This window comes from Rutidosis leptorrhynchoides, chromosome 7 (genome assembly GCF_046630445.1).
Source record: "Rutidosis leptorrhynchoides isolate AG116_Rl617_1_P2 chromosome 7, CSIRO_AGI_Rlap_v1, whole genome shotgun sequence".
In the NCBI taxonomy this organism is placed as follows: Eukaryota; Viridiplantae; Streptophyta; class Magnoliopsida; order Asterales; family Asteraceae; genus Rutidosis; species Rutidosis leptorrhynchoides.
The window spans coordinates 59690200-59704517 of NC_092339.1; positions in this window are offsets into that span (position 1 = coordinate 59690200).

A 14318-nucleotide genomic window follows, 5' to 3' on the forward strand; every position below is an offset into this window, starting at 1 on the left:
CAATTGTAAATCTTTATATTAAATTAACAAACTATTATTCAATTAAACAAATATAAAGCCCATTAATAGCCCATAGTCTAATTTCCACAAGTGTCGTTCTTTTGTCCAAACCCCAATTATGGTACAAAGCCCAATTACCCAATTTTAATATTTTAGCCCAACATCACGATTACTTCGGCTTAAATAAGCATAATAATAACTTAGCTACGAGACATTAATTTAAAAAGGTTGAACATAACTTACAATGATTAAAAATAGCGTAGCGTTACACGGACAGAATTTCGACTTACACCCTTACAACATTCGCTAATATACCCTTATTATTAAAATTAAAATTAAAATTAAAATTAAAATTAATATATATATATATATATATATATATATATATATATATATATATATATATATGAGATTGAGAGATAGAGAAAAGGTGTGTAAAACTGGCGAAAACACGCGAAATTTATAGGATGTCACCAGATACTGTTCACCATGCGATCGCATGGATTTATAACTACCAGGCCATGCGATCGCATGACCTGCTTTTCCAGCTCACATGAGTTTGTTTGCTTTCTTGCCGACGGTTTTATATAATAATATAATATATATATAATTTTAAGAATTAATTATATATTATATTCATGTGCATAGTTGACTTGTAATTTTTAGTCCGTTACGTCGAGCGTTGAGAGTTGACTTTAGTCCCTGTTCCGGATTTTCGAACGTCCTTTCGTACTATTTAATATCTTGTACTTTGCGTTTTGCGTCTTGTACTCTTGTAATTTTGAGACGTTTCTCATCAATAATTTAAACCACTTTGATTGTACTTTGTACTTTTGAGCTTTTTGGTCGTTTGCATCTTCAATTCGTCGAATCTGTCTTTTGTCTTCACCTTTTATTATTTAAACGAATATCACTTGTAAATAGAACAATTGCAACTAAAATCTTGTCTTTCTTGAGGGATAATGCTATGAAATATATGTTCATTTTTAGCATTATCAAATATTCCCACACTTGAGCATTGCTTGTCCTCAAGCAATATAGTCTTGAAATAAAAATACTAGAATCACTTCTTTATTCTTCACACTTTGTACATCAGTGATTTCTATATGGCGGTATGAACAATGGTAGTAACGTTGTGGTTTACAGTCCCACATGACTATGAAAATTTAGATCCTTAAGGAAATTGGATCTTTATGAAAACATTTGATCTTTTGAAAATTAAATCTAGCTTTTACCCTAGATAAGTTTTTCGGAATAACCCTTCACCGGTGTTTGCAAAATGTTTTTGTGGGTTTGGTGGGTTTCAGATTTGAAAATTTTAGCTCAAAACTTATGGTTTTGTGTCACCCCCTTGCTAACCTTGTATTGGGAAAGCAACACGTCCAGTTTACTTGCTCCGTATATTACCTTTCGATAAACTACCGTCCGGTTGTAAAGGAAAGCTTTAAACAAGCAACTGTTAAGGTAATGTCCCGTGACATGCTTTTAATTATGGTCTATATCGTGTCGGATGCAATTACTATCCTTTGTAGAAGCAATAGTAAAGCTCACCCTATAGTTTTTCGGTCTGGCACAAGGTCCTGTCTTCTACCATGCTATGCAACCACCGTTCTTATGGTTGACACCCGATTTGGTTCAGGTGATCTAATGAATTCCAGGTGAATTCTTAGGATTTTACATTCAATGGTAATGAACGCATTAAAATGGGTTTTTCAGAAAACAAATCGGTTTGTAATTTTGATCAAAATATTTTCTCGTTCAAGCTCGAGTTTAGATATCATTGAATTTCATGAGTTTGTAATTCTCAATCTTTAAAGGTCAATCTCAAGGATTGAGTAATATCAGTCTTAAAAGCTGATTTTTTATCTTTTAAGGAGATTATCCTTTCTGGGGATCTGATTCATTAGTCTTATCAAGCTAATTTGCAGGCGCCATCCCCATCTTACGAGACAGATCCTCTCATGGTTAGGATAAGTCTGACCACTTGGCGACCCTGTTTGATGCTGAGGTCTGTGGATTTCCTGCTGATTTTCGAGAAAACTTTTCAAGGTTTTTTCGTAGACTCTACAACTGGTCTGGACGACAACTTCCTGACCTAAATCAAGAAGCGCGTGTCTTTTTCGGAAGACTTTACTCCCTTTTAATGATGGAGTTGATTCATCGTGTAGATCCATCTTTCTTTCAAATAGATTACAATTTACCGGGTAAAACGGTTAATTTTGTCCAATACAAAAGTATCTTCAGTTATTTGTACAAAAATATGTGATATATGTTTTAAATAACTTGATAATTTTTCCCACACTTGGCTTTTATTTTCCTTTCTTTGCCTTTTTATTGTCCTCTATTCCATTTTAAATGAATTCTAACATTTTAGGTTGTTTCTCAATTTATGTCCTTTCCGAGGTAACAATAATTTCGGTGTTAATACCTAGTTTTATCGTTCATAAATATGTATAAACATGATTTTGAGTTCATTTAATTGAAAATTTTGAAAATTTTTACTAGAATTGGGTAGTCAGTATATAAGACTAGGGCTGTTCTTTATTATCAGAGAGCACTAGATTCTAATACAACTACTGCGTTACTAGTATTTTTAATGGTAACCAAGTGTATAAGTCAATATTTTTTTAAAAATCCGAAAGAATTTAACCTCTTCCCACACTTAAGATCTTGCAATGCCCTCGTTTGCAAGAAATCAGTAACAATTTAAATTATTGAGGGTGATTAGCGTAGAAAAATGATTAACTTTTACCAAAGTTTCCAAACATATTGGCGTTTGTTTGTTGAATGATAAATGGTGCACATCATTTGTTCATTCCGTCTTGTTGTTACATCACATTTGTTTTTCGTTTTGTCGTCAAAATTAGTAGCTTTTGCTGAACTTAATGCCAGTCTTTCAAAATGCGATGTTTTACCCTGTTGTGTATATGAAATAAAATACATACAATACAAATATAAACATGCATGGTAATTTGAAATGGGACTTAAAATCTCACTTTTAAATCAAATATGAAATATTAGTACAACATAATAAAAATATTAAACTTACATAAAAGTATCAATATTTGTATGTTTAAACATAAATAAATAGAAATAATAAAAAGATAAAAATCATAGAAATCACCAACGGGAACTATATCAATCTGGATAGGGGTTCCAGTTCATGTCATCGGTCGGGTTCCGTGGTTGGTGATATGTGTACTGGTAGGCCTGGTTAGGGTCGTAGAGAGTAAATGGTGGTCTCATCTCGGGCTGGTGTGGAGGATAGTAAGCAGGTCGGGTCGGTACGTAGTGATCCTGAGGTGATAGCCGACTCATGATCTGACGCTGATGATAGTCCCATCTATCATGCTGTCGTTGCCTAGAATGCTCGTACTCATTCCGGACTTTCCACTGCTCTTATCGATTATGCCTATCCTGGTTTGTCATTTCTACCTCATCTATACGCTAGTAGACGTCAGTCATAGCCTCCCTAATGACATTCCTAATGTCATCTGCTTCCTCCATTTCCTCATCTGAACCTCTCTCTACCTGTGGATGACGACCAACATAGGGTACTGCCTTATTGCATCTGCTCTTCAATACCTTAGCACCCTGATAGACCTTCAATCCTAAAGTATCATCGTGTTCCCTACAAACCAAGAGTGGACCCCCTTGATCCCTATCTACACCCAAATACTCTTCAATGAGAGTAACAAAAATACCTCCTCCTATTATTCCCCCTTCATGTATTCCTTCCACTATCTTAGACAAATAAAAACCAACACAGTAGGGGATATTAACAAAGCCTCTTGGGTCTCGAATACACTTAAGGTAGAATAAATCATGTAAGGTCATTTTCTCCTTGTTGTGACCTCTCTGTGTAATCGAGTTAGCCAGAAATCTATGAATTATACGAAGCTCGGCTCTGTGAATATGTAAGTAGGTATGTGTTCCTGCCCGCCCAAAAACATTAAAATCTGACATACGCCTCCAGACGGCGTTAGCATCAAAATTCCTATCTACCCTTTCACCATGATAAATCAAGTTTGTACAATCGGGTAATAGTAATTCAGCGGGCGTATATATCTGTAAAGCCCTGGCCATGTCCAGCATGGACATCCTGTACATCCTACGGCCAAGTATAAATCTAAGAAAACTTCTATCATCTATCCTATCTACATCCGCGTTAAGTGAAATAGTACTCATAAGCTCAACGCACAATTCCTTATATACAGGCCTACGAATGGTGAATAAATGTTACCAATCGGGAAAAGAAGAGCTGCCATACCTTTGGATCAGATGCTGTCTAACTGAGTTAGCAAGTTGGACCCTTTCCAAAGGCTCCCAATCGATTACCCTTGGCACTTCTACATTTTTCGTTACCAGTTTGAATTTGTTACTTTGATATGTCGGGTAATCTCTCCAACTTCGATCAAACCTCAGATTAGGATGTAACTGTTCTTCATGAATCGTTGGGTATTGTACTATCGGATGCATCAGAAATACTACGTATTCATCAATATGTTCTAGTTGCGGATCATGATATGGAACGTGTTGATCAGGTTGTTGTTGTTGTTACTGTTCAGGTTCATATTGCATTTCTGGTTCAGATTCTGGAGCAGGTTGTCTAGATGATGATGATGCACCATCAGTATTAGTAAATCTCTGCAAAACACATTAAACACAAATTTTGTGCATCCAAATATGCATTAGTGTTAGCAAAATAACAACTTGAAACAATTACAATAACATGTTCAATCAAAATTAAATTTATATACATTTTCACAATTTTTACAATTCTACACTTTTTCAAATAAGCATATATGAAAATGTTTACAAAGTTCATAAGCATTCAACTCAAATAACATGTTAAAATAACCATTACTAGTAATTAAACAAGTTTCAAATGGCATTTACATCAATTTAGTCAAGTTCATGAATTTTATACCTAAAAAGTCCACTTTAATTCTCAAAAATCATGTTTAGGATCAAAGTTTGGATCATTTAGCTACCTAAACATGTTACACTACTTAATTTAGCAATAATTCATGACAAAAATTGGCCATAACCTGTTTATATCAAAAAGCCCCAAATTACTCAAGAACACAAACCCTAGATTCCTAAAAATTTTGAAGTTTTTGGCTTCAAATCATGTTAAATAGCATCAATCTAGGTTATACATGCATAATATACTAACAATTTAACTCTAATTACACTAGAAATTAACAAAATCAGATTAGGAAAATTATAGCTCAAGAACACTAAAAATCAAATTTAAAGAGGTTTAGGGGTGTAATTGTTACCCTTCTTGATAAACTTCTTATCAAATTCATGATTAGAGCGGATTATAGCAAGAAATTTGGTTGATTTTGGTGAAAAATTGATGATTTTAGGTGATATGTGTGTGTGTTTTCGTATATGTGTGTGTGTTTGTGGAGTGACAGAACACAACTCGCTAGACTTATCATTCTGACCTGAAATTAGGCCTCATGCGATCACATGAGGTTGCAGTGTAAACCCCATGAGATCGCATGGGGTCCGGTTTTTTTTTTTTTATATAAAAAAAACTTATACTTTTGAAACATAAATTAATAAAATTTTAAAAATTTATTTCTTTTTAGGAGTGAGGGTGTTTCGGATCGATGTCCAAGTTCGTCCCTCGACAATATTTTAAAATTTGTCAATTCAAAGCGTTGTTTTAAAAGCAAAGATTTTTGGTTTTTTTAAATGTTTTTGGCATACTTTAATTCAATAAGATTAAAAATAATGAAAACAAAAGTTCTCGTCCCGCCCTCGGGTAAAGCAATTTCGGTTCAACGACCTAGTTTTCAACTCACGACGAATTTTTTAAAAATCATATTTTTAACTTAGTGAAATAAGGTAAATTTTTGTTTTTTAAATTCACACCAAACTTAAATTTAAAATGCATAAAATTAAAAATTCATATTATTAAAATTAAAAATTCACACCAAATTTATATTATATTTTTATTTTTATACATACAAACTTATATTAAAAATATTAATTTTTTAAATATTTATAAACTTAATTACATTGATTTTAAAAAGTTTACAATAATAATTTAATTTTTATATATTAATTTTAAAAACAAGGTAAAAATTAAAAATTAAAAATCTTTTTGGTCTTTTATCCCACTTTAATCAATCAAATATTATCAAAAATATACGCCCCTCTTTTCGGTAAATTAATTTCGGTTCAACGACCTAGTTTTACTCCTGACGAATTTCTGAAATATTTTGGGTTGATTGATTAAAGATATTTATACCTTAAGAATAAACGGTAAATTTTGCAGTGATGTAATAAATTTTTGTATGATATCAATAATTTCAGTTACGCATACCTAATTTTATTGAATACCAATTTAATACTTTATAGCGAACGATTCAGCGTTTATTATCAAAAGGTTAAAAGCAATAAAATAAAAATAAAAACTGTACATACTTACCTGTGAGAAAGAATTCTCAGAGACCTGCTTTAGCCGACTCATAGGAGAGTCGTGTAATTTGGTTCTCCATAGCTACGTAAGCATAACCTCGAATCTTCAATATCTTTTCTTCTAAACATATAAACGGTCCTTCTCTGCATAGAGTAACAAATTCGGTATTTGAATATGTTTAATTATTTGAACATTTACCTTCGTGTGACCATTTTCCGCATTTATAACATCTTTCAAGGTGTCGTGCTCTTCTTTTTGATGCGGATTTTGATTTGCCTTTACCAAAATGTATCTTATGATGATCTTTTCTGAGTTCTTTTCTTACTCCGTCCATTTTGGCTCTTATGAATGATATAAGTTCACTCAGAAGTGTGTCATTATTACGTTTAGTAATCATAGCGTGTAGCATTAGACCATGGTTCAGATCAAAGGAATTCTTCATCTCGTAAAACCTAAAAAAAAATAAAAATTCAGAATGGGGGGAGAAGACTAGTTCTTTAGGGTCTGCTAGGGAAAGACCATTCGGATTCCATTCTCGAGAACTACACGAAAACAGAATATCTAACTCTAACAGAAATATATATTACCCTAAAAAGATTCGAACCTTCCCACACTTAGTTACCTGTGGTGTCGAAATTGTGATTAACTTCATCTTCAACTTCTATTAGATTATCTATGTAATGTTTAACTCTATGACCATTAACTTTAAATTCAATCCCATTTGAATTTATTAACTCTACTGTTCCGTACGGGAAAACTCTTTTGACTATGAATGGTCCAGACCATCTTGATTTCAATTTTTCAGGAAATAGCTTGAATCGTGAATTGAAAAGAAGAACTCTGTCTTCTTCTTTAAAGTCTTTTAAACTTCTGATTCTTTTATCATTCCATTTCTTAGTTCTTTCTTTATAGATTAACGAATTTTCATATGCTTCATGTCTTAATTCTTCTAATTCGTTTAATTGACTTAACCGTAGACGTCCAGCTTCATGTAAATCAAGATTACATGTCTTCAAAGCCCAAAATGCTTTGTGTTCAATTTCTACTGGAATATGACATGCTTTTCCATAAACGAGTCTAAAAGGTGTGGTTCCAATTGGAGTTTTGTAGGCTGTTCTTAAAGCCCAAAGTGCATCCTCCAATTTCATGGACCATTCCTTCGGATTTGAACCTACGGTTTTCTCTAGAATACATTTTAAAGCTCGGTTGGTATTTTCAACTTGTCCACTTGTTTGTGGATGATAAGCGGTTGAGATTTTATGAGTTACTCCATATCTTTTGAGAACTTTCTCAAGTTGATTATTACAAAAATGAGTACCCCGATTACTTATTAAAGCTTTCGGTGTTCCAAACCTTGCAAAAAGATGTTTTAAGAAGTTGACTACAACTCGTGCATCGTTAGTTGGGAGAGCTTGTGCTTCCGCCCATTTAGATACATAATCAATGGCAACGAGAATGTAGAGATTATTATGAGATTTTGGAAATGGACCCATAAAGTCAATACCCCAAATGTCAAATACTTCACATACTTGAATGACATTTTGTGGCATTTCATCACGTTGACTTATTTTTCCGGCCCTTTGACAAGCATCGCAGGATTTGCAAAGAAGGTGTGCGTCTTTGAAAATTGTAGGCCAATAGAATCCAGCGTCGTAAACTTTTCTTGCTGTAAGTTGAGGCCCATAATGCCCTCATGTTGGTCCTGTGTGACAATGGTTTAAGATTTGACTAGCTTCATCTCCGAATACACATCGGCGTATTATTCCATCGGGACAACTTTTAAACAAATGTGTATCTTCCCAGAAATAGTGTTTTATATCACTAAAGAATTTCTTTCGTTTTTGGTACGACAACCCTTTTTCAAGAAATCCACATACTAAGTAGTTTGCATAGTCTGCAAACCATGGTATTTCACTATAATCTATCTTCAATAGATATTCATCAGGAAAGTTATCTTGTATGGCCGATTCATTTAGAACTTCTAATTCAGGATTTTCAAGACGAGAAAGATGATCAGCGGCGAGATTTTCTGCTCCATTTTTATCTCAGATTTCAATATCGAACTCTTGTAAGACTAAGATCCAACGGATTAATCGTGGTTTAGCATCTTGTTTCGAAAATAGGTATCTAAGAGCAGAATGATCGGTACAGACCACCGTTTTAGCTAGAACGAGATATGAATGAAATTTTTCAAAAGCAAAGACAATAGCAAGGAGTTCTTTTTCAGTAGTTGTGTAATTCGTTTGTGCTCCTTGTAACGTCTTACTAGCATAATATATAGGTTGAAATCGTTTTTCAATCCTTTGTCCTAAAACGGCTCCCATTGCAAAATCACTTGCATCGCACATTAGTTCAAATGGTAGATTCCAATTTGGTGTTATCATGATCGGCGCATTAGTGAGTTTCTCTTTAAGAATATTAAAAGATTTGATACACTCATCTGAAAAGATGAATGGAGCATCCTTTTCTAGGAGTTTATTCATAGGAGTGGCAATTTTAGAAAAATCTTTTATGAAACGTCGGTAAAAACCGGCATGCCCTAGAAAACTCCTAACTCCTCTAACATTGGTGGGATTTGGAAGTTTAGCAATTACATCTACTTTAGCTCTATCCACTTCAATTCCTTCCTTTGAAATTTTATGACCAAGAACGATGCCTTCTTTAACCATGAAATGGCATTTTTTCCAATTAAGAACTAGATTTGATTGTTCGCATCTAATAAGCATTCATTCAAGATTAACTAGACATGTTTCAAAAGTATCACCGAAGACTGAAAAGTCATCCATGAAAACTTCCATGCATTCTTCTATCATGTCGTGAAAAATCGCCATCATGCACCTTTGAAAGGTTGCAGGGGCGTTGCAAAGTCCAAATGGCATGCGTTTGTAAGCAAAAGTACCATAAGGGCACGTGAACGTGGTTTTCTCTTGGTCCTCGGGTGCTATTGGAATTTGAAAGTATCCGAAAAAACCATCAAGAAAACAATAGTAACTATTTCCGGCTAATCTTTCTAACATTTGATCAATAAAAGGTAAGGGAAAGTGATCTTTTCTGGTGGTGTCATTTAATTTTCTATAATCAATACAAACACGCCATCATGTTACAGTCCTAGTAGGAATAAGCTCATTTTTCTCATTTGTGATGACAGTCATGCCACTCTTCTTAGGTACGCATTGAACTGGGCTTACCCATGGACTATCAGAGATTGGATAAATAAACCTGCATCAAGCAGTTTAATAATTTCTTTCTTAACAACATCTTGCATATTAGGATTTAGTCTTCGTTGGCGTTGCACATACGTTTTATGACCTTCTTCCATAAGGATTTTATGTGTGCAATACGAAGGACTTATTCCTTTAATATCATGAATCTTCCATGCAATGGCTGGTTTATGAGCTTTTAGCACAGAAATGAGTTGAGATTTTTCTTTTTCAGTAAGAGAAGACGATACTATTACAGGTAATTCAGATTCACCATGTAAATAAGCGTATTCCAAATGGTTTGGAAGTGGCTTTAACTCTAATGTCGGTGGTTCTTCTATCGATGATTTATATTGATATCTGTCTTCTTCTTTTAGCATTTGAATTTCTTCTGTTGTTGGTTCATATCCATTAGCCATAAGTGTAGTTAATATTTTAGCTTCATCAATTGGTTCAGTTCCTTCTCCTAAAGAACATTCTCCTGTTTCTTGTAATTCTGGAAATTCTTCTAACAATTCTGTATGTGAATCTATGGTTTGAATATAATAACATGTATCATCTGCAGATTGCGGTTGTTGCATGGCTCTATCAACAGAAAAGGTAACACTCTCGTCCTCTATACTTAGGGTCAGTTTCTTACCTAACACGTCTATTATTGCTTTAGCCGTGTTTAAGAATGGTCTTCCTATATGAGAGGAACTCGAGAATCTTCTTCCATGTTCAGAATAACAAAATCTACTGGAAATACTAAAGTACCAACTTTAACTAGCATGTTTTCCATTATTCCTCTAGGATATTTTACTGATCGATCGGCTAGTTGTATGCTTATTCTTGTTGGTTTCAATTCTCCAAGGTCTAGTTTAGCGTATAGTGAATACGGCATTAAATTTATACTAGCACCTAAGTCTGCCAATGCTTCTATTGAACTAAGACTACCCAGAAAACATGAAATTGTGAAACTTCCTGGATCTGATAATTTTTCTGGTATCTTATTCAACAGCACTGTAGAACAATTAGCATTTATAGTAACAGCCGATAGTTCTTCCATTTTCTTTCTATTTGTGATTAGATCTTTCAAAAATTTAGCATATCTAGGCATTCCTGAAATCACATCAATGAAAGGAAGATTTACATTTATCTGTTTAAACATATCCAAGAATTTGGATTGCTCGGCTTCAAGACTCTCTTTTCTCATTTTACTCGGGTAAGGAAGTGGTGGTTGGTACGGTTTAACATAAGGTTTAGCCTTAACTTTGTTATTTTCATTAACCTTTTCAACTACCGGTTCTGTTTCCTTATCTTGCTTGGGTTGTGGTTCTTGTGGAGTAGGAATAGCGTCATTAGAAATTACAGGTATTTCAAGTGGTTTAAGTGTAATACCACTTCTTGTGGTAATGGCTTTAGCTGTTTCATTCCGGGGGTTAGCATTTGTATCACTAGGTAGACTTCTCGGTTTTCTTTCACCTATCAACCTTGCTAGGTTACTTACTTCTTGTTCCAAATTTTAAATAGAAGCTTGTTGATTTCTAAATGCTTGAGCATTTTGTTCATTGGTTTGTTTCTGAGATGTGAAAAATTGAGTTTTAGATTCAACTAGTTTCGACATCATATCTTCTAAATTTGGCTTTTTATCATCGGGTTGTGGTGGTTTGTTTTGAAAAATAGGTCTTTGCTGATTGTAAGTATTGTTGGATACTTGTTGATTGCTAGGACCTTGTTGATTATTGTATGGAACATTTCGGTTATAATTTTGGTTTTGATTATAGATTGGTCTTGGCGGTTGATAATTATTCTGATAATTATTTCCAGGCCTTTGGTTCATGTATGAAACATTCTCTCTTTATTCCATTGTTTGTTCAATACTGAGACAATCTTTTGTCAAATGTGGTCCTCCACACTGCTCACAACTAATTCGTATTGAGTGAATATCTTTAGTCATCTTTTCCATTCGTCTCTCGACAGCATCTATCTTTGTGGAAATGGAATTGAAGTCATGGCTAGAATCGGCTCTAGCTGCTTTAGATGATCTAACGATATCTTTTTCTTGATGCCATTCATGTGAGTGGGAAGCAGTGTTATCAATAATTTTGTAAGCTTCAGTTGCTGTTTTCTTCATAATGGAACCACCAGCTGCTATATCGATGTCTTTTCGTGTCGTGATGTCGCATCCTTGGTAGAATATTTGTACTATTTGACAAGTGTCTAAACCATGTTGCGGACATCCTCTTAATAACTTTCCAAATCTTGTCCACGCTTCATATAGAGTTTCGTTTGGATTTTGTGTGAACATAACAATTTCTCCTTGAAGTCTCACGGCTTTAGATGCCGGAAAGAATTGTTTAAGAAATTTTTCAACTAAAACGTCCCATGTATCAATCGCCCCTTCAGGTAACGATTCTAACCAATCTTTGGCTTCTCCCTTTAAAGTCCAGGGAAATAACATGAGATATATCTGTTCATCCTCCACTTCTCTTATTTTAAATAAAGTACAGATCCTATTAAAGGTACGAAGATGTTCATTTGGATCTTCCTTCGGCGCACCACTAAATTGGCATTGATTTGTTACCATGTGTAAGATTTGTCCTTTGATTTCATAATCTGGCGCATTAATGTCAGGTTGAGTAATTGCGTGACCGTGGCCAGTGCGTTTAGCTCTCATTCGGTCTTCCATACTTAGAGGTTCCAGATTCTCCATTATTGAATTTGTTGAATCTGAATCACCAGAGGATTCTGATTTAATGGGTTGTTCCTCGACAATCTCTGTTTGAATGATTGGTGGTTCCGGAGGAAAGATTAGTGGTTCAGGATCTCTGAATTGTCCCTGAATATCCTCCGGATTCTCAATTGTGAGGTCGGGTTCAAAAAATGGATTATCGAAAATTTGAATTGGAGTACTTGGTCGACTAGATGAAGATTCTAAAGAAAAATCAACGGCGACAATATTGGCTAGATGTCTTGATCGAGTTACAGGTGGTGAACGTATAAAAGGTGGTGAACGTTTTGCTCGGTGCATTCACTGAATATCCTATTAGTTATAAAAGATAAAAATTATATAAGTTATCAAATTAATAGACTTTTCTGCTTTTGCCCACGTTTCGAATAGCCAATAGATGCAGCAGGTAGCCAGGACCCTTTAAATCGGAAGCCCACAACTCGCCACTAACAAATCCAACTATTACTACGAACCAGAAAATTTTGGATGTCTATCAATTTAACCACTTAAAATAATTTTTCGTTGAAATTTAAAGAAATTTTAGAGAAGAAATAGAAAATTCTATATCCTAAAAACTAGAGCGTCGTGAAATAAGAAAGAAAAAGAGCGTGTCGAAAAAACGTCAAAAAATAAATGGTCGAAAAATAATAAAAAGAACGTACCGCGTCGAAACTTAAAAGTCTAAAAACTAAGAATTAAAAGTTGCGTCTAAAAATATTAAAGCTTAAAAGGAATTCTATATCCAAAACGGTAATAAATTAAAAAGTACTAAAATCTTAAAACGGTGTCGCAAAATTCTAAAGCACCTAAATCTTAGTCTAAAGAAAAAGCACTTAAGGGATTTTACGGCAAAGCCTAAAAATCTAGAAATAAAAATAACTACGGCAAATACTATATTAAAACTAATTACGAGCGAAAAATACAAATATTACGCTAAAACAAATAAAAAGATATAAATATAAAAAGTGACAAAATAACTTATTTTTATAAAAATATTATTTTTATATTTATTTTATAAAAGTATTAATTTTTATATATTAATAAAACTAATTAAACTTAAAATACAAAAATAATAAAACTAAAACTTAATTATTATTATAATTAACCCTAATTAGGGTTTTTATTAATTATAATTAAATTATATTCCGTAATTAATGCAGTACCAGGTTCATTCTGGCATGTCAGACAAGGCCATGCGGTCGCATGGATTTTACGGTTTGAGATCATGCGATCGCATGATATCGGATACCAGGTCTGATGTTGGGCTGCTACAGTACCGGGCCTCGTACAATTTTATATTTTTTTTCTGTTCTGTTTTAATATTTATATAAAATATTTATATAAATGAAATAAAAACTTTAAATTTTAAAAACTAAAATAGAAATAAAAATACTTTATAATTTATATATTTTAAACAACTCTAAAAAAATATGTATATTTTGTTTTACTTTTTATATATATTTTTTTTTATATTTAAAACGTATTTTTACAAAAGCGTATTTTTACAAAAGTAAACTAAGACTTAAAAAAAAATCTTTTTTTTATAGCGTTGCGCTTTCGGCGTTTAAGCAGTTCCCCGGCAGCGGCGCCAAAAATACTTGATGTTATGTGAGGGGTATATGAAATAGTATTACTTTTTGCTTGGAAACACTATTAAATACGATACAATTTCACACAAGTTATTTATTTATTTATAGAGTGGATATACCTAAATCTTGCTACAACACTTATAGGCAGTGTACCTAATCGTATAGTAGTGTAGTTTTTAGTAAGTCCGGTTCGTTCCACATGGATCTTAGCCAAGTTTAACGCTATATTTAAAAACTATATTTGTAAAAATATAAATATATATATAAATAGTATTATTATTATTATAAAAAGGGGTTTTTACCGTTTAATGACCGGTTTGTCGATTTTAAAACTTAAGTCGCAGTTAAAACCTAATGTAAAATATTAAAAATAAATA